This window comes from Notolepis coatsorum (assembly GCF_963971535.1).
Source record: "Notolepis coatsorum genome assembly, chromosome: 7".
In the NCBI taxonomy this organism is placed as follows: domain Eukaryota; kingdom Metazoa; phylum Chordata; class Actinopteri; order Aulopiformes; family Paralepididae; genus Notolepis; species Notolepis coatsorum.
Genome location: NC_140171.1, coordinates 62502661 through 62529692, shown reverse-complemented (window position 1 = coordinate 62529692; position 27032 = coordinate 62502661).

Below are 27032 nucleotides of genomic sequence, written 5' to 3'. Positions count from 1 at the left end.
CGGAAACGTAGCAGTACACCGAGGAGGGAGGGGCCGAGTGTCGGGCCGGGCAGGAGCAGGTTATTCAGGTTCTGTATTCCAATCTGATAACTGCAGTTGAATACGATGCGGTTCTTTCCGTTGTGGGTGACCTTGTGGTGGGGCACGTACCAGGACTCAGTCGTCTGGTCTGCCTTGTGGTCGTCGATTTTCTTTATATGGCCAGCCGTGATCAGCTTTTCGATCTCCGCGCAATATATCGTTGCTTGAGGGGGGTCTTTGGCGAGACGCCGCTCGGTGTTCTGTAGATAGCGTTGTGTCACTTCCTTTGACGCGTGCAGGGTGGGCATCCCCTCCCGCCTCAAGAGTGGGGTCGCGTATCTTAGCACTCCGTCGACCTCGACCCTCGTAGTCTTCTGCTCAAGTAGAACTATGCCGTACTTGTCCCCCTTTGAGCGAACCATTTTGCGTTCGTTCTTGAATGGCAGCGAGTCTAGTGTCCATAGTCTCTCAACGTGCTGCAAGAGGGTAGTGTCTTGGTCGCTCACCTTGGTGTAAAGGCAGCGTGTGGACGTTGGTCGGTTGGAAGGCCCGGAGAGAGGGCCCTGGAGCGTCCAGCCCAGTCGGGTCTTAACCGCGGCTGGGCAGCCTCTGGGTCCGATGTGGACCGCGTCCGTTGGGACAATGAGGTCTGCGTGGTCAGAGCCTATGAGCAGGGTCGGTGTGGCGCCGTCGATGAGCGGTATGGGCAGTCTGCGTAGGTGTGCGTACTTCTCCCTCAGCTGTGGGATGGGGTAGTCATAGCGTGACAGACCTATGTCGTGGCTTGTGAACGCCTTGTTGATGCTGTACCGCTTCTCGGGCTGATCGATCGCTGCTATGGTGAACGAGACGTTTTCACCCTTTATTGTCTTTAAGTCTCGACGAATGGTATGGATTGTCATGGTCTCCTCTGGACCCCGCAGGCCCAACTCGGTCGCGGCGGAAGCGAGGAGGAGAGTCTTCTCCGACCCGTCGTCGAGGACGGCATAGGTGTCGAGTACCTTGTCCCCGTAACTGAGGAGCACTCGCACCACCTTGAGGAGCACCCGGGAGCTCCCGCTCTTCGCAGGGTCTATGTAGAGTACTTCTGCTCTCGAGCTGCTTTGTGGGGTGGGTCTCCGTTTGTTGCTCTCGTGTAGGGCTTCTAGGTGGGCGCCGTCACACTTGCCGCACTTTTTCTTGAGGCGGCACTCAGCTGACATGTGGCTGGGCGCGCAGCGGCGGTTCGCTTTAATCCACTGACTCACGTCTTCGGCGGTCAGTTTCTTAAATGCGTCGCATTGTGACAGCCAGTGTTCGTTGTCGCAATATTGGCATGCGATCTTCCATTTTCCCTTAGCGGGGGGGGGGGGGGGGGGGTTATGGCTCTTTTGTCGCGGCACCGACTCGGCCTGGTGATGGGCCTGCTTTGGTCTTTAAACCTTCTCGGTCCCTATTTAGTGTTAGAGCCGCCCCACGCGAAGGTGTCGATCTGTAGGCTGCTGACCTCTCTGGCTAGGAAGTCAGCAAGGTCTAGGAGTGATTGTTCTGGGCCATTGGGGTCACGGTGATTTCTTTGCCGCCGAAAACGTTCTTGGCGGGATGGGGGGAGCTTCTCTAATATCCGCTCCACGTTGGAGTTGGCGTACAACTCGTACATCCCCTTCTCTCTTTGTGACCCGAGCATCCCTACCAGGGATTGTACTTTGATGGATAGGTCGTCCAGGGCTCGATTGTCTTTAGCTGGGGGGAGACGTTCAATCTCCCGTATCTCCTGAATGACATAGTCCCATGTACGTCCGTAACGCGCATCGAGGGCCACCAGGGCATCAGAGTAGGGAGTCTGTGAATTAGAGTATGCCAGCGCTATGTTGTGCGCTCTGGTTACTTTGAGGTGCTTAAGGAGGATGGCATATTTGTAGGACTCGTCCTGTACTCCGGACATAATGGTCTCTAAACACATGCGCAGTTCGGTATACTGCGCTCTATCTTCTCGCGTAAAGTCTGGGAATGTGGGTGTCCCAATGTAGGATGCCATGGATGGCTGTGACACTGATGCGCGTAGGGGGAGAGGCCTCATTGGCGAGTCTCCCCGTACGTGGGGTCGTGGGTTCGTGCTGGGTGGGAACCAGAGGCCGGGCCCCCAGGTACTGCTCCTCGGTGCTGTCTGTTGCTCAAACTCACCCCTGGGACGGGTTGGGGGTTCGTAACGCAGTGTGTCGGGGCTGAGATCGGGGCTGTACTGTTCCTCCTGGTCTGAGATGGGTTCGTGCGTGTGGGCTTTACGTCCTCCCTCGTCCTCCGCTAGGCTTTGTAGTCGTTTGGTTAGTTTCTCGGCGACGTAAGCAGGTTCTTCCCGTTGGCTGGGTCCCGTGTAGCTTGGTCGGGGGGGGAAGGTGCCCTCGACCCTTGTCGTGATGATCTCCGGGAGCTCCGGGTGGAGGAGTGGGGAGTCACCCTCTGGAGCGCTTGCTCCATCATTTGCGCCTGCAGACGGTCTCGTTCCGCCTCGCGCTGTGCATTGGCGGCGTCGCGCTGTGCATTGGCGCGGTCTCGCTCCATGGTTTCTTGAGCCTGGAGGCGCCTCTCTTCCAGTCTTGAATGTTCACGCTCACTCTGGAGGCGGTTACGCTCACTCTCTTGTTGCACTTGGAGACGTTCTCTTTCCAGTCTAGAATGTTCACGCTCACTCTGTTGTTGCGCTTGGAGACGTTCTCTTTCCGTTGAAGCGGTCAGCGTGGCGATCAGGACTTGTGCTAACCTCTGGTCGGCCTCGCTTGGGGATGACGCTGATGATGGTGATCTGGAGTTGACAGGGCTTGGCGGTGACCTGGTCTCTTTACGCGCTCCGAGGTCCATCTCGGGGGCGCTGTGTTTTATCTTCTCCCGCGCTCCGAGGTCCATCTCGAGGGCGCGATACTCTTTTCCCTGGTGCGCGCCGAGGTCCATCTCGGGGGCGCGTTCTTTATCTTCTTGCACTCCGAGGTCCATCTCGGGGGCGCGTTCTGTACCTTCTTGCGCTCCGAGGTCCATCTCGGAGGCGCAGTCTTTATCTTCTGGCGCTACGAGGTCCATCTCGGGGGCGCGGTGGTCTTTGGGCATAGTCAAGTCATGTCCCGCTTGTCCCCCCTGTGAGCTAAGTCAGTTTCACTTAAACTAGCTTGGGTCTCTACCAGTGGGGCTGACAGGTCGATAAGGTTGGGCATACTTAAGCTACTAATTTTATCTGTGCTTAACGTCCTTTTAGATAAGCTAGGAGGTAGATCTACAGCGTAGCTCTCCAAGTGGGGAGGGGGCTGACGCTGGCGCCTAGGGCGCTCTAGTGTGGGAGAGCCGTTTGGAGAGTGTCCGCCACTGGCCATATTATTATTAATATGATTGTTATTACTGATACCATCCGGCTCGAAGGACCAATTGTAACTGAGGGGTTACAAAACCCTGACTGTATTAAAGATTGTTTAGATTAAACCACTACTAAATATTATTACTTGCCAGACAGTACAGTTAGTTAAATATGGCAGACACTCAATAGACGGCATGGGGACAAAGAGATAACGTTTACAGTATTTTAATAGCAATATCAATATACAACTGAAATTAGTACGTTGCTCTTTTATGGCGAATGATAGTAGAATGTCAGAGTATCAAAGTCAGTGGGAATGAATAATTCCTAGGTTAATAATACTCGACCGGAACACTGCATGGAGTGAGATGGCGATACAGGGCAAGCGAGGGGTATAGCTGGAGACTGGTGATTTCCCCCACGGAGTGGTAAGCTCCAGAGGAATTGAAGAATAGTCGGATACTCCTGCTGGTCACTGAAGAAAAAGGGGTCTCGTACGGATCCAGTCTTGTAATCCAAGTGCTCGATAGCAGGGTAATAGCTCTTAATCCAAAGCCTGACGGCAGTGATGATAGCTAGCTAGCTTCATCCTCGAAGCTAGCCCGATGCAGGTCTTCAGGTGTAGTTAAATCCAAACGCCAATGGTATTAACTATGCTCTTCTCCACGGTACTTCGCTTACACAATTCACTATAATACACCAACAATGGTTCTACAATATATGGGTTGTATCTAAGTAGCTACTAGCTATCCGTAACGATACACCGCGGGTAGGCTTCCACTGCTCACATGTCCAATCGTTCTGCTGTTAGGTTACTCCACACTTCACCTCGTGTTCTGATACTCGTTACGTTAAGTTCACACTACAGCTGCTTGCTAGGTTCACTTCACTTCACTTCACTTCACTTCACTTCACTTTTCCTAAGGTTCACGCGCGCACTGTTCACACTATATATACTCAGAGTGATTTCTAGAGCGCAACCGAATTACTTGTCTGTAATCAATGCGCTGGCCAAGGGCATGTCTCAACTTGCCCGGACACGTCTTTGAACTTGTCTGGGGGGCGCGACTGCTGGCGCCGCCAGTGTCAAGGGCGGTGTCCAATGAGGCGAGCGAATAATGCTATGATTCAAACGGAGACTTAAAGGTATATAGCTTATATATATAAATAATACACAAGTTATATAAAATAATAAACGTAGATTCTCAGTGTTAATCTGGCCCTTCAGAACAGCATCCAAGAGCAAATCTGCATAATTTATTGTAAGATGTATTGAGAGGAATGAGATTTGTTTTGGATGCAACCTGGTAGACAATATCTGCATAATCCATATGTGGCAAAATAAGTTGAATTACAAGCTTTTTTCTAACAGAAAGAGTTAACAGTTTCTGGAGCGATAGAGAATACCCACACTAAGATACATTTTTCTTACAATATGATCAATGTGACACTTAAATGATAATTCAGAGTCAAGCCAAACACCCAAGTATTTTGTGTGTTCGACTCTTTGCAAAGGTGTACCATCTAAACTATGAATAGCACATGGCTTTAGATTTGATGCACTGGGGAGTACCAAAGATCATTGTATATGATTTGCTTTTGTTGAGTAGTAATTTGTTAGCAGCTAGCCAATGTTGCAAGGAATTAAAATCAGATTGCAGAGCTAATTCAATGTCTGATAGAGTGGATTTGGAGGTGTAAATTACTGTGTCATCAGCATAGAGCTAAATACAACATTCAGAAATAATTGAAGGGAGGTCATTTATAAAAATAGAAAAAATAAGTCGACCAATAGTTGAGCCCTGCGGCACACCTCTTTGTTGAACTAATAAATCAGATTTTCTACCTTGAATTGCTACACATTGCTTTCTATTATGCAGATAGGAATTAAACCATAATAAAGAATTCCTTGACAAACCAACAGAATATAATTTATCTAAAAGGAGGTAGTGGTCAACGAGATCAAAGGCCTTGCTTAAATCAATAAAAATAGCACCAGTCAAGTTACCATTATTAGAAGCAGAGAAAATATCACTAGTAAGTTTCAATAGTGCTGTAGTTGTGGAATGATTTGATCTAAAGCCAGATTGATTGGGTGATAATATATTGTGTTCATCTAGAATGATAATATGATAATTGGTTATAAATTAACTTTTCAAATATTTTTATAGTGGAGCAGATAATTGAGATTGGACGGTAATTATTAGGTTCTAGAAAATCACCCCCTTTATGCAAAGGAGTGATACAAGACCACTTCCAGATAGCCGGTATTTCACAAGTGGATAATGACATGTTGAAGAGATCACAGAGTGTGTACATGATAATGTGTGATGCTATAATTAGACATTTGTTCTCAATGTCATCTAACCCGGGACCACTACCTACCTTCAGATCATTAATTGCAGCATGGACCTCAACAGGTGTTATTTTCTTAAAAGAGAAGGAGCTGTTACAGGGCTGAATATTGTCAAGAGCAATATAAGGATCATGCATTGTGGGAGAAGAGACAGAAGAAAAGTGTTGATTGAATGCATCCGCGACTAAATTAGGATTGTGTAAAATAATATTGTTGACTCTTATTTGGTTGGAGGATATATTTTTATCCGAACCAGTTAAATCTTTTATTTTCTTCCAAAAGTTTTTGGGATTTTTAAAATCACGAGTAAGAGACTCTCTATAATAATAATAATTGGCTTCTGCATTTCTGGTCATGGTTTTGGACACATTTCTCAACTGCCTGTACTTTTCCCAGTCAGCAGTCTTTCATGTTTAGAACATGGAGGTTACCATCAGGTTCCGTTGCGTTGGAGGCTTTTGTGCTTTACACTTAGCACAGCAAGTCTACTGTATACAATGTGTGCTTAATCCTCAAATGTGCTCTTTTGATTTTTGTATTTTATCTAACATGTATTTTCTGTATTTTACATAGGGTACATTGTTTTTACAGCCACTAGGTTCCTATATATCCATTAAGGATGCATCTGTTGTTGGTTTGTTTTCCGTGTTTCAGTTCCTTTGACTATCCTGATCTGCCTTGCACTGCTTTTGCATCATAAAGCCATGTATTGTCTCTATTAGCTGACTATAATGCTGAGACAGTTTGGAAGTGCCTTCATGTTTTTGAAATTGCATTCTTGTTTGTGGCGGGTGTGTTGGAGAGAGAGAGATATGGGGGGGGGGGGGGGGGGGGTTCTCTGGCATTTATCACAAATTAATATAGCATATTTGTATTGTTTGTACTACAGTGGTTGTTTTAAACGATGAAGGCCTCGGGATGTACAGTAGCGCGGAAACATCTCTAACCAGTTCTGCTTTTGCCATTTCTCTGTCACTCTGCCATGTCGTGCTACTCTCTTGACAGCATGCTGTTCTCACGCCATGTACTGTCAGACTCCACACGTTTGCAATAATGAGTGCGACACCTCGCAACATAGCACTGCCAAATTGGCACGACATTCATCTCGGCAAAACGATTATGTGCCTCAGCATCTGTTAAGACATACGTGCACGTGTATGAGGTGCACCGCGGTCGTAGCGGAGGATAATACGCCTCTACAAGGTTAACGTATGGCAGAGTCTGACAGCTGACAATGGCAGTCTAGCCATCAGTATGGTGATAAGGTCTCGTAAGGTACTGTCAGGTGGGTTTGATATATTTGAAGTGAAGGTTTTTTTATATGCAGGTTTTCCACTGTTATAGGGGTGTAACGATGCATCAATTAATCAAAATGCATTGATTATAATGTGTTCGATTCGATGCATCGATTTGATTATGTTAGAATCGATTATAATCGAAATACATTTTTATTTTATTATTTTTTTTATGTTTTTTTTTGTGTGTATTGTTTTTATTAACCTATAGTCCATTCATGTTGAGTGAATCAGTTCCCCCAGCCACATTTGTGTATACATTTTTTTTGGGGGAATCAACTGATTGAAATTAATCTAATCGAATCAAATCGTGGTTAAATGAAGAGATTTCATGATGCATTGAATCGTTGCCTGAAGAATCGTAATCGAATCGAATCGTTGTGAGGTTGAATAGTTACACCCCTAATCACACAGCCTCTTTCTGTGTGTGTCTCTCGCTCACACACACACACAAACAGGCATGCACACACATACCTATTCTGTAATAGTTGAAATACACAAATGGACGTGAAAGGATGGATTCATGAAATGCTTTTGATAAACACAACCATACACATTAAATACAAATAGAATAATAGAAGAAACTGGGACATTTTCCTGCACACAGAAGCAGCTAAATGCCTGAGTTCCCCATTGTAATCGATCACACACACGCGCGCACACACGCGCACACACGCGCACACACACACACACACACACACACACACACACACACACACACACACACACACACACACACACACACACACACACACACACACACACACACACACACACACACTCTCTTAGCTGTCCATCGTGTTCGATGATGACGCTTGCTCCAGGGATGTGGTGAGGGGGGGGGGGGGGGGTTAGTGGCAATGCCGCTGGTGCCACTTCTCGTGGGCGTTGAGTCCGATCCTTTAGCCACACACTTGTCCACAGATGGCGCAAGGGAAGCCAGATACCTGGGGGATGCCAGCCGCCGGCTGGTGTCGTTGCGTGCGCCTCTCAGATCTTCGGTCTTGGTTCGTTTGGTGTATTTGGGAAACTGCACTGGCACAAGTGACTTGCCAGGCTGATCTGTCGAGTGCCACAGTTTCAAGCTGCGTAATTTTTGCACACTTTAGGAGGTCCCTGGTGTAGTCCTTAAAGTGTCTCTTTTGGCCTCCAGCAGCCCGCTTTACTCCTCTCAGTTGGCCATAGAGGACTTGGCGGGGCAGGCGGTGGTCAGGCATACGTATGGTGTGCCCTATCCAACGAAGATGTTTTTTGGCCACAGCTGCGGCCATACAGATTGAGTTGGTGTTGTTGAGGATGTCTGTGTGGGGGACTCGATCTTCCCAGGTCAGGCCGAGGATCCTTTGGAGGCAACGGATGTGGAAAGCGTCCAGGTTGGTGATGTGCCGGCGGTATGGGGTCCAGGATTCTGCTCCATAGAGCAGAGTGGAGAGACATAAACGGCAACCTTGGTGCTGATCTTCAGGTTTCGGTTTTCAAAAACCCTGCTGCGTAGGCGTCCAAAGGATGATGCCGCTTTATTGATACGTGTGTGTATCTCCGCGTCAAGGGAGCAGCATGAGGACAGAGTGGAGCCGAGGTAGGTGAAATGATCCACTGTTTTGAGTGGAACACCGTTTATGTGAAAACTGGGAGGTGTAGAGGTTCTCGTGTAGAGAGGCTCGGAACTAGGCAAAATCTGCATATGGCTCGCTGATAACAAACTATCATTACACATGGGCAAAACAGAGTCCATTCTCTTCGGTTCAAATAACAAACTCAGCAAGACCGACGGCTTCTCAGTTACAGTGGGTGACAATATTGTCACAAGGAAAGACGAAATTACCTACCTGGGTTCCATCCTAGAGGCAAATCTTTCCTGTGACAAAATGGCATCCAATGTAATAAAAAAAGTCAACCAACGAACTAGATTCTTGTACCGGATCTCCTCTCTGGTAAACAAGAATACCTTGAAGACTCTGGCAGGAGCACTCATTCAAGGGTACTATGACTATGCGTGCACCTCATGGTACCAAAGCACCTCAAAGGTGCTTAAAACTAAATTACAAACATCACAGAACAAACTGGTCAGACTACTACTTGACCTGAACCCCAGAACCCACCTCACCCCTGCCCACTTTGACAACCTAGGATGGCTTAGAGTAGACGACAGGGTACAGCAACTTGCAATGGGCCTGGTCTACAAGATACACTATACGACCGGGGTGCCCATGTACATGTCAAAATACTTCCCAAAGGTCAGTGAATACCACAACCACTACAACAGAGGAAGCTCAACAAATCATGTTAAACCCAGATTCGGCTCAAACAAGGGACTAAACACGTTTCGCAATTATGCCACAACAATGTGGAATGCCTTACCCAAAGCTGTAAAGGAATGTGAATCCCTGCCCACATTCAAAACCGCTCTTAAAGAGCACCTACGGGAGGCTGCAATTCGAATGTGGCCACCGTAAATGCCCAAAACCCCCACCACCTCCTAATAGACAGTCTCCTCCCCACCGCATGTATATATTCCCTCCCCGCCGTATGTATATTTCTCTCCCACCCACCCACCCCCTCCTAATGTACAGTCCCCTCCCCATCATATGTATATACTCTGTCAGGATCTAGGGGTAACAGTACTGTATATTTGAATACCGTTTATGTCACAAATGTATCAGTACTAAATACCTATATGTCCCTATGCCATAAATGTCATGTATGTTGTGTATGTCATAAATGTCTATATGAATTAAAAATGGGGGACCCTGATGGAAACAAGACAAACGTCTTTCTCAGGTCTGCATCCCCTTAACAATTGTATGTATTGAGCCGTACTGTATTGTACCCATTCTGCAATCTGTTAAATAAAGTTTTCATTCATTCATTCATTCAGGTTCGGGAAGTGAGTTGGGACATGACTTCGGTTTTTTGTATGTTAACCTGGAGACCGAAGGATTGGTACAGGCTGGATATGGTGTCGAGAGCATGCTGCATAGACTCTGGACAGTGAGCTAAGATGGCACAGTCATCAGCGTACTGTAGCTCACATACTTGGCAGGATTTTGTCTTTGTGTGTGCCTGGAGCCGGCGGATGTTGAAGAGACTACCATCAAGGCGGTATTCCACATGGACACCGTCTTCATGTCCCAGGGCTCGGCCGAAGAGGCAGGTGACGGCAGAGAGGAGGAGATTAAAGAGCACTGGAGCCAAGACACAGCCCTGCTTTACCCCAACATTAACCTTAAATAATTCTGACTGGAGTTCACCCGTCTGGACTCTGGCTTGCATCCCGTCATGCAGCTGCTGAAGGATGGAGAGAAACTTGGGTGGTACCCCAAGTTTATTGAGGTGTTTCCAGAGCAGCTCACGGCTGATGGTGTCGAAGGCTTTGCTTAGGTCTATGAAGGCTATGTAAAGATCCTTGCAATGCTCTCTGCTCTTCTCTAGCAGCTGCCTCAGGACAAAGACCATGTCGGTGGTGGATCTGGTCTTCCGAAAGCCACATTGAGTTTCTGGAAGCGCAGCTTCAGAGATGTTTTCCACCAGCCTGTTCAGCAGGATCTTCGCCAGCACTTTCCCTGCGATGGAGAGGAGAGAGATTCCACGGCTGTTTCCGCATACTGCTCTGTCCCCTTTCTGCTTGTAGATGAGCACAATGTTTGCATCCTACCAGTCCTGTGGGAGGGTCTCATGTTCCCAGATGTTGCAGATCAGGAGGTGCAGATGGCGCGTGAGGAGGTACCCTCCGTGTTTGAAAACCTTTGCTGGGATGCCATCGGGTCCAGGGCTTTTATTGTTCTTTAGACCTGCAATGGCTTGACAGGTCTCAGAGAAGTGTGGTGGGGTGTCCAGGTGCATGACTGGTGGCATGTCTGGGAGATTATCCAGGATATGTGGGTCAGTGGGGTTGGTGTGATTGAGTAGAGACTCAAAGTGGTTTGCCCAGCGGGTGAGGATCTCATGTCGGTCCTTAAAGAGTTTAGAACCATCGACTGATTGAACTTGAGCAATCGCCCGCTTCCTGGGGCCATGCAGTGCTTTGATGGCATCGTAAAAGCCCTGGGTGTTGTGGCAGTCTGCCAGGCTTTGGATCTCCTTCGCCTTCTGTATCCACCAGGCATCCTCCATAGTCAGGAGGGCTCGCTGGGTTGCTGTTCTTGCTGCAGCAAAGGCAGCTTTCAGGGTGGGAGAACCAGGGCAGGACAGGAGAGCTTTGTGGGCTTCATGCTTGGTTTTTAGTAGGGACTGTATCTTGGCTGAGTTACAATCAAACCAGTCCTGGTGTCGTTTCCTCGTCTGGCCAAGTGCCTCAGAGGCTGCGCTGTGGATAGCCTGGCGCAGAGCTGGTGTGGTAGTTTTTGAACATAGATCATAACGGGAATTCAAATCAAACTAATGTGTAATAGTCTTGTAGAAACATGCCAATCAAAAAGGTTCTAAGCCAACATAAGATGTAGTCAAAACAGCTGTCTTATTCAGTCAGTCCACGGGCCAAGTTAGCGCAGGAGGAAGTAATCAACAGCTTGGAAGGTGCGACAGGTTTCCTTCAAGACAATAGAGCAACTGTTTACAAGGTGGGTGGGTAAACAGCTAACACAATGAGATGATCAGATCACATGCAGTTGGTATCGGCTGGCCCGCGGCCTAGGGACAACACAGGTGTAGCCAACCGGTCTGAGTAGTATGAAAGATCTCAAATAGGAATTATAGTTAAATAACTTAAATGTGTGTTTAAAGAGATAGGAGGTTTACTATGACATACCTGCATAGATGACTGTTAGGCTGGACTGATGAGGCTGAATAGAGTAGTGTGATAATATGATGTGATTATACTAGCTCAGAGACAATCACTCAACACAATGTGAAATAACTTCAAATGTCTGGTAAAACACTTAGATTAGTTTGATATGAAGTACAATTAGGCCTGTTTACATTGTGGTAATAATTCTGAATTCATATTAAACTGTATAAAAGCATATTATTAATGAACGCTAGAGTATAAACTTAAATCCCCTACAGAATAAGATTAGTTTTCACTTAAGGTGAAAATAGGCTTAATGATAAGAAATGTGTTTAAGTATGATATCTCTGGGTTCATGTAATTAAGGGTAATTCAAATATAGATAGTATGAAATGAATAAATGCAATGTATTAGGTTGTTAGATGGTGGTTGTTCTTTGACTTAAACAAAGGGAACCGCTCCCGCCTACCTCCGGTCAATGGTCTCTAACTACACACCCTCAAGACCCCTACGCTCTGCATCTTCTGGCCGCCTCAGACCTACTCCTATCCAAGCTCCGGGAGGGTCATCAAAGAGAAGTCGCCTATTCTCAGTCCTTGCCCCACAATGGTGGAATGAACTACCCACCCCAGTTAGGACAGCCGAATCACGTCCAATCTTTCGCCGTCGACTAAAGACGCACTTCTTCAACCATTATCTAAAAAAAAAAAAAAAAACAATAAAAAAAAAAAAAATCTAACCCTAACTAACCGTACTGTCATGCACTTGTCCTAATAAACTAACCTACACTGTAGCACTCAACACTTTGATGAACATTGTTGCTCAGCTGATAGAGTTGTGCCCTTCCTGATGGCTTGTCGTACAGAACTTGTAAGTCGCTTTGGATAAAAGCGTCAGCTAAATGACTAAATGTAAATGTAAATGTAAAGGAAAGGATAGAGTTGGCTGTGTAAGGACAGCCCCCTGTTTCAAATCCAAACGGAGCTGGCCTGGGATTGGATGAAAGGATTTGATGATGTCATTTTTGATGACATCACGCAGAAGGCTCTAGGTTTGGGATATAATGGGATGTTGTGATGGGGAGAAGGGACTCTGAAACCAACTCACCGACCAAGGAGGAACCACACCCCAAGACCACACACACCGACGCGGGCAGAGGAGCAGAAGAACAAAGAACAGAACTTTGGAGGGTGAATAGACTGATTTGTTCACTAGCCAAGAGAACAAAGCCATCAACAATTTATCAACTATCATTCATTATTCTGATTTCTTAGATAGGGCGAGAGCGGCATAGTGCTCCGGTACCTTGAATCTTTTATAGCATTCTTTATTGTAATTTGTATACAACTCTTAACTTTGATTAAACAGCTGCTGTTAACTACCCTCTTCTCCTAATTCCTCCTGCTGCGCCGCTGAGCGTCATAACAAAGACCCTCGAGTCTTTGTTGAAAGTATTTTCCAGGGCTTTAAAGTTTTTGAATCACAACGCAGAGCAGAGGGGATTAGGTTCTGATACAGAACCTAACCATTTAGCTTGGGAAAATACTACATTTTGGTGCATTGGCCCTTGAACAAGTGGCGGCCGTGGGAACAAGGATTTTTTCATTGACCTCATCAGCGGACAACGAAGGCCGCAGTTGCGTGGGCTTTGATCCTGTGAAAAAGGTGAGTGATGACGGAGAATTGGCTGCTCAGTTCGAACAAGGGGTGGGAAAAGTTAATGCCTCATATAGGAGTATATGAAGTAAAGTTAAAGCCTCATATAGTATTATATGAAGAAGTTGGAAACCTCGTATTGTATTAAATATGTAGGCGTTGGGGGGAGCGCAACTAACTGATTTATGGGGTTGGTCGAGGCGTCGGATTGCGGCAGATGAAATGCTTACCTGATCATGAGGCTCGGTATATCTGATTTGGCGTTCGACAGAGGCGTATCCTGGGTTATGGGATCCCTAATACATTTCTCAGGAGACGGGCGCTATAATGTTGGTAATTTTTGCGTGTCTGAACAGTGGGGGAGCCGTGTGTTTGCGCCGGGGAAGTGAGACGGGTCTAGTCGGGAGTGGCGCATACTCAAATCGGCAACGGGGCAGGATGTGTTTCACAGAGGCGTGGATGCGGTGGCTCTAGCGCTGTTTGGATTATGTAATCGGGTATAGTAGAAACGAAGGGCGATCGGTATAAATCAGAAGACCTGTTGTGCGGTTACAGGAATAACACGACATGATTAATATAAGCGGGGCTGGCTAGTGTTTACGAGGCTGTAACATAGTTTTCTGACTGAACGTGATGACCGGCTTTACGACGGGACGTGGTATCTGCGGGGATTATCGGCCGAATTAAATGGAGAATTATGTTCGTTTTTAGGACATATTCAATTGGATCAAGACGGCGGGGGTTGTTGGCAAGGTGAGTTTGCGAATTAAAGAAACCCGAAAGCCTAAGGAGATCCTATTTGATACGTTAACACGCCGGCATATTAATTGATTACGTGCGCTGTAATAAGGGGCGAACGATGGTGCTTAAACATTTCGGTTGAGAGACTGACTTAGTACTTAGTGGGGATTCGATTACAAAGCTGTTGTAAACTTAAACATTCAGTATAGTAAGATGTACGATTACACTTGGTCTCGTTTTTAATAGTCGCGCGGAAGTTATTGAATAAAGTGAAACGGAATGTGAAAACTGCCGCGCGGACGTTCGAGGGACAATAGTATGTAAGTCTGAATGGTTGTTCGTGTTTTTATTTGTGGGTAGGAGTGGCAGTATGATTGAATGTTTGGATGATGGCTATGGTTAGGTGTGATTGATGAAACGTATGAGTTTATTGTTGTATTATTATGTAATTTAAGTCACCGGATAGCCGTGGGGATATGAAATGGTATTACGCCGGTTTTTCGAGGGCCGTTGGAACGCAGCGGCGGTTAGCTACTGTGTTAGCCTGGGGGCGACCGGAGGATGCTAGTGACGAATCGAATGTATAAAGTCGATCGATAGTATCTTGGGATTACGCGGATGTGTTAGGCACTTTAAAATTTTCATATTCGACGCGGATAGAGTGGTTGTTTAATGTTTTAGGAGATTGGGATGTAATGTAATGTTGTCCCGGAAGTCGTCCTGAGCACACCGGTAGTGAAGGCGGCGGGGTCAAGCTAGTGTTTTGTGAGGGGCTCTATGATGTTATGTTTTTATTTTTTTGATTAAGTCACTACACTGGCGTTTTGAGAGGATTAGGGTTCTGTTGTGGGGAATGTGATGTTGTGGTAACATTGCGAGGTGTCGGCCCGCGCGGCGAAACGGGACAATGGGTCGTTGGGGAATGTTTTTATGGTATCGTGGGAGAAGCTAAGCTAATGCTAACTAGCCGCGCTAGTTCTCTCTTCCCCCCTCGGCCCCCCCGAAACGCTCTCTCTTTCTCTCCTAGTTTGGTCTTGTATATTGTTTATGGTTGTGCTGTGTAGGTTTCAAACGCAGTGTATTGCTGGGTTTATTGTTTATTGTTGTTTACTGTAGGATTCAAAGGCAGTTGGTTGGATTTGGGACTTGTTTGGTGTGTGATGTTGTTCAAAATTCAGTTTTATTGTTATTTTTAGGGTATTTCTAGTGCTGGTAGTGGTATTGGCTGGCGTTAGGGCAATGATGTCGTACTCGACCGGGGATGGGGCCGTACTCTCTGGCTCTCTCCACGTCTCAGGCTGCTTTCCGGTCTCTTGATTTAATGGAGGAGTGTGGCGCTGCTGACACGGGGCGACACGGTGGACTCCGTGTCAGTGTCTTTTGTGTGGCGTTCATGTTGGTGGGCCGTAAGTCGGAGCATATTTTGAGGACAGGTTGGGGGCTCTCCACGCAGATGGACCTGCGTGTGGGGGTTGCTCTGCTCGGCTGCGCCTGGGTAGACAGATCGTCGTAGCTCACTGTCTGCCTCCACGCATTGACGGGTGTCTGCGACTCGTCGATGCTCGCAGCCACACTGCGCACGTTTTCATTTTAACGGGGGTACGGGGACTGCTAGACGTCGTGGCAGGGGTGGGCTCGTTGCCTGCCACCGCGCATTAACGGGGATGCGCTATGCGTGCACTCGTCGAAGGCTCGCTGCCACACTACGCGCATTGGGTTATATTGTGTGTGGATATTTGGGTGAAGGTGGTTACGGTGGTTGATTGGTGTCGGAGGTGCTGTGTGTGAGTGGCAGTGGTTGTGAGTGATATGTACTTTGGATATCCTTGAGTAGGAAGCCCGGGGTGCCGCGCTCCAGGATTGCAAACTGGAGGGGGACACCGTGGGCTACAAGTTAGGTTGACCAGTGAGATGTCATTGGTCTGCAGGGATTTCAATGTGGGGGTAGTGTCGGCGCCTGTGGGTTATTAAACAGGTTGTATATGACACTGTTCCGAATGCACGGGACTTCAGTGACATAAGGCACTGAAATTGATTTCTGTTCTCGTGAGAAGTGGGTTTAACACCTAAGTGGTTAGGTGTTACGGGGGAATGTAGTAATTGTGTGCAAAATTGTGTGTGAATTATGTGTATTACTGGTATGTAAAATGTAATATGAGCGGAATACATTTTTAGGCTTTCACGGATAGAAATAAATAAAGTTACACAGAAGGAAAGATTAGGAGTAAATATACACATAGCCATTTGCAAAGAGAAATAAGAGTTAAAGTGCTTTTATTCACCTGAATTATAGGAGTAGGGAGGGGGTAGGCTCCTCGAACCTCTACTCCTTAACAGGCGGCGGTGGAATCGGAAGATTCCCTGGGCACGTTAAATCAATTCTATAGTAAGCAAGGGAGATACTGAAGGCCCTCGTGTCTGGCAAGATGACCAACATCTTACTGTGTTCAAAACTGAGTGGCTGAGAGGTACTACGGACCACAGCCGCTTGGGGTCCTGACTTGACGATGGACTATGAGATCTCTATCGACTGCGTCACCGGTCGGTCCGATGAGCATTATGACCCTGCTTATAGTCACAGAAACGCAGGAAGTGGGACTGTGAGTGACTGGACAGTATGGGCATAAATGCGTCGGGCTCAATGTACAGTCAGGCCACAATAAGCCGAAACCGAATGCGTTAGTAGGCGAGTTGTGCTTCTGTGATCAGCAGGTTTGAAAAGAACCACTGGGAAGCAGAAGGATGAGGGGTGTCAATTCAGAGGAATCTGGATTGTCTCTCCTAAGATTGGAAAGGGACCCAGCCTTAAACTGCACCTGAAGGTAAAATAGGGGGCTTCTTCTGTTCATGAGAGGAGACCTTAGCCTGGAAGTGGAGGCCTGTATCCTTGGTTGGGTGAGAGGGGGTCCAGTGTAGGCGGCAATGCGGCCCTGAAAAGCCGGTTTCCCCACACGTGGCATCTCCTGATCCTGGCGGGGAGAGGTGCATCTAAGTAGGGCAAGCAGTGCATCCGAACGGGAGGAGGGTACTCTTAACTGGAAGGAGGTTAAAAGGGTCAAAGCGTTAAAGTGAGTTTATTCACCTAAATTACCATGTCCAGTACAAATGTTTAGAAATTATAGGCTGTAAATAACAAATTTCTGATTGACCAACAGAAGGGAAAAGGCTGATGCAATATAGGGTTCCCCGGAGTTGTGAGAAGGAACATGACAACAGGATTTGGAGATCCAGTTTTCCAATGGAGACAACTGAAAAACGATTAAGGCCGTGTCGTTGATAATTCAAACGAAAATTGCACAAATGCTCTCAAGTGATTTTAGTATAGGAGATGCCCGACATTCCATGCTTAAAGATAAATGATGGATGGTGAACGGGAAATGCCACTGATAATTAAGTGTATGCTTTTTCTGCTCTCTTCACAGCTGCTCCAGGGCGGACGGCCAGTGCTGACAATTTCGAACTCCAGACAGGGAAATCAAATGGACTGTTGAAAGTCGGGGGTATAGTATCACACATCGAGTTATCAATTCCTGTTTGCACCAATATACCAGTGTGAGTGAAATTAACTCAAGTTTGGTAAAAATAGTTTGAATACAGAGAAACTTGCTTTCTAAACGGTGGAATCTGAGTGGTATGAGAGCACGTGTGAATGAGTAATATAGAGCGGATTCACTAACTTTGATAGGAGCAATTAGGAGCAAAAATAGGGTAACCAAAACTGGACATATAGTCTAGGTCAGTTAAGCCATAGTGTAATAAATAGAAGCAATATAAGAATGGCCAACAGTCAGGCCAATGGTAGGAGAAAGCCGGGAACCTCGGCAGACATTTCCCAGATAGATTTTACCAGTGATGATATTTTGGTTGATTGGAATGTGATCGACTCCCCTCCGGAGTCCAGTGTGACGGAGGGACTGGAAATAATGTTTTTAACTCCGCCACAGGGAGTCGTTGTTGCAAGCGACCCAGAGACAACTGTATTACCCGAGCCGATCCACGCTGAAGTGTCCCTTGCGGGAGACTGCCAGTTAATCAAGGGACAACGAAAGCAACTGAGGAGAGCGATGTTGCTACAGCAGTCCCAGGGAGTTGACGCGGGCCGTACGGTGGGAATAGAGACTGACAACAGGTATGGGATAATACATGAACAGTTTCTACAGTCCACCTGTGTCCCGTGCCTAGGGATCCCCCACCCCCACCATCAGTACCAGACTGAGAGAAGTGGCCCGCCGACTAGGAACCAGGCAGCAAGGGCCAAGGTGGAGGAAGAGCGGGGGACGAGCCTCCCTCAAGAACAACAACAAAGGCCAATGGGAAAACCTGGGCAGTCACAGGGACGAGGTGGAAACAAAAGAGGGAGTGCGAAGAGATCCAGAGCACAGTCAATTGTGTGTTGGAGGTGCGGGAATCTCGGACACATTTCTCGGGAATGTGAGTGGGGCTATCTATACACGACAGGAGGCCCTCGATGGGAGAACAGAGGAAGTGGGCGTGGGCAAAACCAGGGTCAGTATCAAGAACAATGCCCACAGCCAGCAAGCTCCCCCTGTCCAGGACCCCCTCAGCACCAGAGCCAAGATGAGAGGCGGGACCCAGCGATGGGAAGTCAGACCGCCAGCGCTGAGTTGGGGGAAGAGGCGTTGTCCTATAGACAAAAGAGAGCGTTTGTAACAGCGTTCGAACAACACGAGGCAGTTCATCGAGATCTGATGAAGACACAGCTGGAGATCGGTCAAGCCGCACACAAGACTCAGAGATTGGAACAAGAACTGGCAAGAAAGACTGCACTACTAGAAGCGACAGCTATTGAGATCATGTTTCGGGCGTCGGTGTTAGGCAACCGTGACCGAGCAATGCCGTGTGCTTCGTCGTCTGGACAGGTAGCGGGCCCCTCTCAACAACAGGCTCAAGGAACTGTGACTGAACCAAATAGGTACGTGGCTTTACATGCTCTGGGCCCGATGACCCCAGGGCCATCCGATCACAGGCGGGCGGCCCACCGGGTCCCACAACCCAGGGGACACGGACAGGTTTGCTGGTTCTGTGGACTGAAAGGTCATTTTCAAAGGTCATGTCTGCAGAGGCCACCGGCAGAATAAAAATATATGCAACTGATTAGGGTAAAGATGGAATAGATTGAATAAAAATATATGCTCCTGATTAGATTAGAATAAAAATAGAATACAAAATAAATAGAGGGGTTAGGTGATTAGATTATGAATGGAAGTTACTAAAAATGAATGTGTGATTAATTGACAAATGCATGAACTAATCAGACTAACAAGAAAATCAAATTATGTTAAACAGTTAATATTATGTATTCAATATTAGACAGTGTGATGATGTGACACTGCGGAAGCTAGTGGTCAGTAAATTATCCATGCTTGGTCAATATTCAGATTGGTCAAAGGGTGGACTGCATGATTAAGAAATTAAAAAGACCCATAGTTGTTTCTAGTTTTTTATGGTATTGATAGACGGATATTAACAGTTATGAGTAATAGGTATAGGTGTTTATTTTTATTTTCTGTAGAAATTCTCTTTTCTAGTGTGTTACGAGCAATTCCTGACTTAGGCCGGGAGCGTTCATTTTGTTTATTCATTTGATTTTCCCATTTTTTGTTTCTTAGTTAATACGGGGTGCATAAGCCTCTAGGTAATAGGTTAAAAATGAGTGTAAAAGAAAAAAGAAAAGCTCACAAGTTTAGTTTATTTTTTCATTTATTGGTTTAGGCATGGTTGTATGTTTTGTTTTTTGTTTCTTTTCTTTCAATATATTTTTTCTTAGGGTACCTGGCAAGCTTGGAGTGATCTCGACACATCAGGACGTGGTAGTATATGTCTATAAAATGGACTGGGAACAAAGTGAATGGACATGAGCTGGTTCATGGATTTTTGTTCTCCGCCCATTAAATACCCGGTTCTAGGAGCTGGGGGTGTGTCATGATTGGTGAAAGTGTTGGGAAGCATGATTCTCTGTACATTGATAAGCTCAATAGGTTTTGGTCGCTATTGGCCGAATTAGTCTTTGTGTAGGGTGTGAACATGTGTAATTGATAATTGGCTTGTGGGGGACTCTGTTGGCTTGGTGAAGGCTGATGGAGCATGTAGAAGATGTGTGTTTAAGGTGGACTGTGATTTGTTGCCATACACCTAGGATTACTGGGAGAGTGGGCGTGTCAGTTCTGACTGTCCAGGCCGGGAAGCAGCTGTCCAGGGACGAAGGTAACGATGTTTGAATGTCATTCCACATCGAAGTGTGGTGGGGTATACTGTTTTGACAGCATAATATAAGGAGAGCCATGTGAATTTTTCTGAATTTTGAATATTAACGATCAAGAAGCCATAAAATATATAGAAAAATAATTTGGAAAAGAAACTTGTCAAAACTCAGACCAGTAAAGAGTGTCTGAGGGAGGAAAAATATGGATTCTCAATAAATTGTTGTGGTAGAAGTAACCTGCACTGTCCCGAAGCGATATATATGCACTGCAGGATACGAACAGGAGATTGGGGAACCGACATGCATCCGAGTGTGGTACGAAGCAGATCCAAGGATTTCATCAGTACTGGGGAACCAGACACTGGCTAGTGTCTACCCAGAGGTCCATGGGGAATCACAACACTGCAGGCCACCAAGAGATCCAGGAGAAGCCTAACTCTCAAGTGTGGAGAGTTCCGGCCAACGCAGTGACCGGGTCTTGAGGCTTCAGAGGGGAACGAGAGGAGCCAAACGACAGGCAACCTACGAGGAGACAGGCGGCTAGGCCTCAGCAACAACTCCGGCTGTCAACAGACGGGCTGCAAGGCCTTAGCAATTGACCAGGGGGTCAACAAGCGAAAGGGTGGAGCTGCTATCGCCCCTATCAACGACCAGGCGGAAGGGGGGGAGAAGCAAACCTCTTCCACAAATCCGAGGGTCAACGGGGGTTGAGCAGCCAGCGACGACCTCAACACAGCTGTGACAGCGACAGAGCAATACAGCTGGGGGTCCTACCCCTATAGATTTCAACACGAGACATGCGGTCTCGACAGAAGACGGGGTGTGATAGAAAGGCAATTTGCTTTCTAATTCCACCTCCCAGAGTTGGTGGTAGCATTCAGCAGTCGTGAACTGCACCAGCTCTGAGAAATAAGGAGGAGGCCAGGTCGATCTAGAAAACATTGACCCCCCTCCTCACTGTTCCAAGTCAGAATTTGACAAATCACATTAGGAAACCAATGGAAATTGATCTTGGTACGAAACAGCGTGTCAAAGACTGTACACGGGGCACAAATAATCGAAATGGACTGCTAATAAAGGTGTTTGAATTTATAAGTATACATAAGAAGGAGATTTAGAAAAAGAATGTACGGTTGAATTTTAGGATCTGAGTGTGGCAAACCATATGTATTTTATCCAAGTATGATTTAAAATGTTTTAATTAATATCCAGATAGTAGTGAGTAGAAGTTAGGATCTATGTTTGACATAATTAAGGATAGATAAACTATCCGAGTGTGGAAACTGTGGTAGTTTTTGAACATAGATCATAACGGGAATTCAAATCAAACTAATGTGTAATAGTCTTGTAGAAACATGCCAATCAAAAAGGTTCTAAGCCAACATAAGATGTAGTCAAAACAGCTGTCTTATTCAGTCAGTCCACGGACCAAGTTAGCGCAGGAGGAAGTAATCAACAGCTTGGAAGGTGCGACAGGTTTCCTTCAAGACAATAGAGCAACTGTTTACAAGGGGGGTGGGTAAACAGCTAACACAATGAGATGATCAGATCACATGCAGTTGGTATCGGCTGGCCCGCGGCCTAGGGACAACACAGGTGTAGCCAACCGGTCTGAGTAGTATGAAAAGTCTCAAATAGGAATTATAGTTAAATAACTTAAATGTGTGTTTAAAGAGATAGGAGGTTTACTATGACATACCTGCATAGATGACTGTTAGGCTGGACTGATGAGGCTGAATAGAGTAGTGTGATAATATGATGTGATTATACTAGCTCAGATACAATCACTCAACACAATGTGAAATAACTTCAAATGTCTGGTAAAACACTTAGATTAGTTTGATATGAAGTACAATTAGGCCTGTTTACATTGTGGTAATAATTCTGAATTCATATTAAACTGTATAAAAGCATATTATTAATGAACGCTAGAGTATAAACTTAAATCCCCTACAGAATAAGATTAGTTTTCACTTAAGGTGAAAATAGGCTTAATGATAAGAAATGTGTTTAAGTATGATATCTCTGGGTTCATGTAATTAAGGGTAATTCAAATATAGATAGTATGAAATGAATAAATGCAATGTATTAGGTTGTTAGATGGTGGTTGTTCTTTGACTTAAACAAAGGAAAGGATAGAGTTGGCTGTGTAAGGACAGCCCCCTGTTTCAAATCCAAACGGAGCTGGCCTGGGATTGGATGAAAGGATTTGATGATGTCATTTTTGATGACATCACGCAGAAGGCTCTAGGTTTGGGATATAATGGGATGTTGTGATGGGGAGAAGGGACTCTGAAACCAACTCACCGACCAAGGAGGAACCACACCCCAAGACCACACACACCGACGTGGGCAGAGGAGCAGAAGAACAAAGAACAGAACTTTGGAGGGAGAATAGACTGCTTTGTTCACTAGCCAAGAGAACAAAGCCATCAACAATTTATCAACTATCATTCATTAATCTGATTTCTTAGATAGGGCGAGAGCGGCATAGTGCTCCGGTACCTTGAATCTTTTATAGCATTCTTTATTGTAATTTGTATACAACTCTTAACTTTGATTAAACAGCTGCTGTTAACTACCCTCTTCTCCTAATTCCTCCTGCTGCGCCGCTGAGCGTCATAACAAAGACCCTCGAGTCTTTGTTGAAAGTATTTTCCAGGGCGTTAAAGTTTTTGAATCACAACGCAGAGCAGAGGAGATTAGGTTCTGATACAGAACCTAACCATTTAGCTTGGGAAAATACTACACTGGCCAGTCAGCTGATTCCTCCAGGATCTTATTGCGGTTTTCAGCAAGGAGCTGTCGGAGGTGGTTTTTTGAGGTGGGAGTGTTCAGTGCTGCAGAATTGAGTTTCTTATTAAGTGCGTACAATCACATATTCCAGGAGATGCCAGTGTTTAGAGCGGGGGTGCTGCCAGGTGGTTTTGAACCTGTTCTTCATCTGGAAGATGGTGTTGGTTATGTTGGCACACACGCGCACGCACACACACACACGCACACGCGCGCGTGCGCGCACACACACACACACAGCCACACACACACACACAGACACACACACACAGACACACACACACACACACACACACACACACACACACACACACACACACACACCTCTGATGCTGGCACAGAGAGAGATGGGAGGCAATCAGCCGAGTAAATGTTCATATTGTAGGTTATGTTATATCATGTCATATTATATTATATTAACATTATGGTATTATGGACTGTTTCAGTGGAATTGCTAATAATAGTAGCTGACAGGAAATTAAATGTAGTCCATTTGTTTTTGTTGTCAAGTTGAAACCATGTATAGCCTACAATGGTTCTGATCAAGCAATCTGATTGGCAGCAGAGGGCTGTGTGTATTATTTGCAATACGATCAGGACTAGGAGTCGTCTCTTCCTCAAAAGAAGATATCCCAGTGTTTTATTCACAATGTGAAATCAGATATATAATAATGGTTGTATAAGCAATAGATGCTCAAATTGTATACAATAGATAACATAATGGCTGATATGATCCATGGCACTGTGATGTTAAACTATAAAACACTCCCTCTCATGTTACTTTGCTTAAATATGTACTATTATGTATACTTGCAATACTTCCTTCAATGAGTGTTATGTTTTTTGCAAAGAAATTTAATCAAAATCTAAGTCTAAAATTGTGATTATATTTCTTTCACTTATTAAACATATTGAACATTGGTCAGTGTAAAATACACCAATTGGTTTTGTCAAAAATTTACAAACTGTGCTTAGGTAGACAGTGTTCCTGGCTCCAAAAAGCACAGCTGATTGATTAATTAAAGATAATTGATGCTAGTTTAGGCTTGTTAATCTGAAGACTGAAAACCCTGACCAAACATTTTGGAAAATGTGCTTACTGTCTTCTCCAGACTCAGACCAGAAGATATATACCAATATACCTCTCTGTGTGTTAAGTGAAAAGCTATCCGGCTGCAAGCTACTGTAGCCAAGCGTAGCACAAATGTCCACTTAATTTTCGCTAAGCTAGGCTAGCTGTCAGCCGGATAGCTTTATACTGAATGCACAGAGAGGACATTTATATCTATCTTCTTGTCTGACTCTGGAGAAGACAGTAAGCACATGTCCCATAATGTTGGCATGCTCCTTGAATTATCATGGTTTCAATCAATCCTTTCTACACTTTGGTTCCACAATGACATTAGTCAAGAAACAATCTGGCTTTACTGTTGTGTATGTGTGTGTAGAGGATGGGGAAGCAGGAGTGTTTGTAAAGTATGTACAGTATGTTATGTTATGTGAGTATATATGACTTATATGCTTTAATACAATGTTCACAAATGCTGCCTCTTTCTGCCAGGTGAATGGATCCAACCAGTCATAGGGGAGTAGAATCGGTGCTATAACATAGCATGTAAAAACATTATGCAACTAATCTATTTTGTAGCATCAAAAGGTTTCTCTTCAGTGGTTTTCACTCAAATACTATACTAAGTAATTTTAAGCTACTTGTAATTAGCTTTTTGTTTATTTCCATTTGAACTCATTGACTGCCATAAGCTTTCGTCATCTTTGCTAAATGGCGCCAGCGTTATTGACAATTTTAGCGATGTTTGTAGACCCATCGTGTGTTCTGTATTATAGCTATGGAGACAATAGCTCATTTGACAGGCATTGTTCATAGTCCATTACTGACTAATTAGTTAATTTCTACACAGTGTAGTTTGTTACACGCTACACGCTAAATGTCGCCCTATTTCCAGAATAATTCAGTCTTTTTCCATAGATCGCGAGATATGACACTTTATATGCAATACGCCGAAATCATTCTGGTTGATCGCCTGAAGCTCCAAATACTCCCAAATCAAAGGTATATACCATCTACATTATGTGCATTCACAAAATCATCAAGGGGGGGAGGGGCCGTTTTAACTCAAAACTGTGATTGTGTTTGTCGAGCATGTTTTACGTCCGGTAAAACACAAAACTGTGATCATTACAGAAACATGTTTCAGGTTCGGTAAAATAGTCATAGAATATACCTTACCTTAGTCAGAAGGTATTCCAAAAAGAATAATTCCAAGTGATCGCATCGCCATCGCGATTACCAGTATATTGTCTATACACGTTAATATGGGAAATATGCTTCAGCAACAACATTTCGAGGCGAACGTGGTGTGTCTCTGTTCAGGCAAGAGGAGAAGGAGCCATTGCCAAAAAAAAAGAAAATAAAACGTGTATCCAAACCAAGCCATTCCAGTTCAAAGGTAGGCGATACTGCCACCTGGTGATATTCGATCGCCATTGCAATTCCAACGTAGGCATGTGAATCAGAGACACCTAGCTGGCTCCGGCTGACAGTATAGAATGGGGATCAAAGGACATCTCGGGTTTTGGCGTTCAGCGCATGGCGAGATAACCCGAGAAATCTCTGGTATGGCAGAGAAAGAGTTAACTTTGTACTTTTGCTCCACTACATTTCAAAGAAGATATTGTACTTTTTACTCCACTAAATGTATCTGAACAAATTACTTTGAAATAGATTTTGTTTACAAAACATGGCATGAATTGACAAAGATTATGTATTTTCAAATTCTTGCCAAGGTTCAAGGGGAACGTAATCAGAGCCAGCATAACTGGACTACATACCACTTTAACATGTAATTTAATCAGAGCCAGCATAACTGGACCGCATACCACTTTAACATAACCTTTAATCAGATCAGCATAACTGTAGGGATTCGGTGTTGGTGTGAACCCAATAGCAATCGCAGGAACGAGGAAGAGAGACAGGCAGGACACAACGGGGTGTAGTTGAAAAAAGGCTTTACTTGTTCTTTCAAGGCTTTAACTACAACAAAACAATAATTGTTCCTCAGCATAAGCTGGCAAATTACACGATACCAAACGTGGAGAGCACAGCACGGAAGGGTGCTGCGTGGAATCCCAACCACAACGTTGATAATGATAACAACGATGAATATGACAAGATAGGATAACGGACCGACAGGGGAGTGACAGGGAAGGACAGAATATATAGGGGGACTAATCACTAACAAGACACACCTGGACAACACACAAGCTGACATTAACAGTTACACAAATATATAACATGACAGGACTGAATAACAATATATACAAATACAAAAGACAAGACACTAGACCAGACCAGGGAACAGAGTGGGTAACAAAGACAACACCACGGCGAACACATTGAACATTAAGGACATAAGGAGAATACACACATTAATAGCCAGTAGACGTGGCAGGAACGGGAGTGACGTAAAGAGTCCAGTAGAGGGGGGTGTAGGGCAGGCTCTCTGGACTGGAGGGGGAATGGGACAAGCCTGGGCAAACAGAGGGGGAATGGGACCAGGCTGTGGAAGCGGATCCTGACAGTACCCCTCCCTCGAAGTACGGCTTCCAGACGTAATGGAAGCGGGGGGCCGGGACCCAGGAAAGTTGTCGGTGAACACGGGGAGAGCCTCGGAGAAACGGGGAACAGGACCAGGCTGGGGCAAGGGGCCGGTGAGGGGACCGGAGCAGGGGGATGGCGGCAATAGCCCAGGATCTGGGGCTGGGACCAGAGACGCCGACGCAGCCGGCGGAAGAGTCGACCGCCCTGCAGTGTGTCGCCGCCGAGGTCGACCCGATGTGAAAGCAGACCCGGGGGAGGCGGCAGGACCAGGACGCTCCTC